A 3,000-nucleotide genomic window follows, 5' to 3' on the forward strand; every position below is an offset into this window, starting at 1 on the left:
TTACGAACGACGTAGCGTTAAGAAGGTTTCGGGAAACGCAGCCCAGTTTTGTATCAGTTACTGGACACGTAAAATGAAAAAGTGCTGAATGTAAGAGAGACAGCGACAGACTGAGATAAACTATAAACCCTAATATCCTGATTCATATCAAACAGTGCTGCTGTTGTTGTTTTCTTACCCAGACTCGAGCTCATGGGCGAACACTGCAATCACACCAACATTAGAGAACAGCTTCGGCACACTAATGAACACACACATCTCCACGTGTCCTCTAGTCTTCTTCACTGCAGCGCCACACAGAGAAGCACGCACAGCGACACCTCCTGGACTGGAGACAGTGAAAACGTGTGTGTGTGCGAGCGTGAGCGTGTGCGCATTTATCGGGGCTCACTGCATTTATAAAATAATCAAATTTCAAACTAAATGCAAACTTGGATATCACACACATGTATATATATATATACAGTGTGTGTGTGTAATTTTGCAAGTGCGAACCTGCAATCTCACGGCCAAAAGTATTCTGCCTTAACCAGCTACATTAACTGGCTGTTTGGCTTCGCAAGACAGAAAACCGGATATAAATAACATTAAATATAGAATAAAGTAAACAATACATTCATGAGCAAATTAAAGGAAAAGTTAAGCCAAAATTGACTCGTGGAAACCCCTGTGGAGCTGTAATCTAATCTACGTGTAAATCATCATAACATTACATATATATTATGTGTATTCTAAACAAGAACCAGAGGATCAGAGTTCAAATTAGGGTTAAGTGAATATTTTTTTTCTTCTGTGGAGCACAAAAGCAGATAATTAGCAGAATGTTTTGAATAATTACACTGCTGTTTTCCATATAGTGAAAACGAATGGTGATGAGCACCATAAAAGTATTATAAAAGTGGTCCAGAAGATCCTCTCCACCACATCATCTCATGTGCTTAATTAAAAAAAAAAAAACAAAGATATTCAAATTAATTTCATAAGTTATGAGTCACAGTTGGTCACTAGGGTGAAAATAATTTGTAAATGTGATACTGACTTAATACAACAGTTCAATAGACAAGAAGTTAATATTAAGTGACTTACATTGTCTGACTATAACACTATTGTCTGATTTTGCTCTATTTCGTCGTTGAAAATAGTTTGAAACAAAGTCACAGCTCAGCCGCTGCGCATCTCCATTCAAACACAGCGGTGTCTCGTTTATGAAAACTGTGTTGAACGAATCTAGCGAGTCAGTGATTCATGATTACCCATTCATAAATACGGTCACTTGCTTCATTCCTGAATGAATCAGCCGTTCGAACGAATCAATTGAGTGAATGATTCAGTGATAATATCAGTGACTTGCCGCCACCTGCTGGCAGTTTTAGTTTCATTTTTAAAGTATCTTTTCAGTTAAATCATTTAATATTTCTATATTCAAAATTTTAAAACATTAATCTTAACATGAATTTATGGATTTAATTGCACTCGTGCCACCTCTGAGCCTCATTAAACGTCTGAAAATACACATGCAAGCCACTTTTTGTGTTCTTCTGTGCCACCTCTGTACAAATTAATTTTGTTAATACTGATTTAATTTGATTGGTAACTTATTCTTCTTATTCTACTTGTTCTTATCCTGTTATTTTAATTAGAATTTTTAAAAAGCTTATAAAATATGATTTTTTAAAAATTTGACAAAAGATTATATACTTTTAATAAAGTTAGAAAAATGCAAGGTAAAAACAAGTGCTCCTAAAAAGAAAAGTAAGCGTAGAGCCCTGAGATCAAGCAGCGTTTACAAGCCAAAACAACTCTAAACACATATGTGGCTGGATTTTGATGTGAGAGACAACAGCAGATGCACTTTTTCACTGGAGGAAGCGTTATTATGGATTATAGACTCATATTTTAGTTAAAAACGTCTTAATGCTGGATTAGTTTCAGCTTTTGTCTTCTCCAGATGTTAACTGATGGACTGGAGTGCTGTGGATTACTTGTGGATTATTGTGATGTTTTTATCAGCTGTTTGGACTCTCATTCTGATGGCACCCATTCACTGCAGAGATATAATGCTACAAATCTGTTCCCATGAAGAAAAAAACTAAATTTTTGATTTTAATTTTTGGGGAACTGTTCCTTTAAGACTGGCATTAAGATCAGTGTTGAGATCCAGTTTAGCCTCTGTTAAGACAGCGTCTCGAGAACTAGTTTGACCAACTAGCAGTTAACCAAGGGGTAATCAAATTACAAAAGTCTTATATTTTGGATTCAGCTTAGACTAATCTTTGTTTTTATGTAACCGAATTAAAAAAAATTTGACCAGTTTTAAAGAACAAAATTAGATGACTAACTTTTAAGACTAGTCTAAACTTTTATGCAACCGGCCCCAGGTTGTGATTGAGGTCAGCAGTAGGGAAAGCAGTTCAGAGTCATGCAGGAGGTCTGGATGGTGTATTTTTACTCTGTGAATGTTTATTGTTTATACTTAACATAAAGATTAGTTTATTACAGTTTTTCTCAACTGCTTACACACAGAATCTTCTCTTGTCACACAGTTTCTGAAAGCTGACACTCAAACAGCAGAAGCATGCACCAAATCTACAAAACCATACACTAATCTCAGCCTTAGACTCAGTTTTCAATTTCATAAAACACTTTTTGCAAAACACGAGATGTGTTTGTGATATTTTGAATGCAGTGCTTCATTTTGCAAGTTTGGTTTTGGTTTTTATACTGTACAAACTGTATGTGCTATTGCCCTACCCCTAAACCTACCCCTCACAGGAAACTTTCTGCATTTTTACTTTCTCAAAAAAAAACTCACTGCTGATGATTTATAAGCCTTTTGAAAAATGGGGACATGGGGTAATGTCCTCATAAGTCACCTTCTCCTTGTAATACCTGTCATACCCATGTTATTATACACATTTGTGTCCTCATATGTCACAAAAACGCGCGCACACGCACACGCACGCACGCACGCATGCATGCATATGCTGGCTACATAAGACT

The 3,000-nt window shown here is 36.1% G+C and overlaps 1 protein-coding gene across 1 annotated transcript in view; it reads right to left on the reverse strand.

Moving 5' to 3' along the window:
- The window catches only part of afg2b (AFG2 AAA ATPase homolog B), a 14,671-nt gene extending 14,382 nt beyond the window's left edge, over positions 1 to 289 (reverse strand). The window contains exon 1 of the mRNA XM_016488375.1: positions 179 to 289. The gene's annotated coding sequence lies outside the window, so the exon portion shown is untranslated. The remainder of the gene's footprint in view (positions 1 to 178) is intronic.
- Positions 290 to 3,000: the final 2,711 nt, after the last annotated feature.

This window comes from Sinocyclocheilus anshuiensis, unplaced genomic scaffold (genome assembly GCF_001515605.1).
Source record: "Sinocyclocheilus anshuiensis isolate Anshui unplaced genomic scaffold, SAMN03320099.WGS_v1.1 scaffold1705, whole genome shotgun sequence".
NCBI lineage: Eukaryota > Metazoa > Chordata > Actinopteri > Cypriniformes > Cyprinidae > Sinocyclocheilus > Sinocyclocheilus anshuiensis.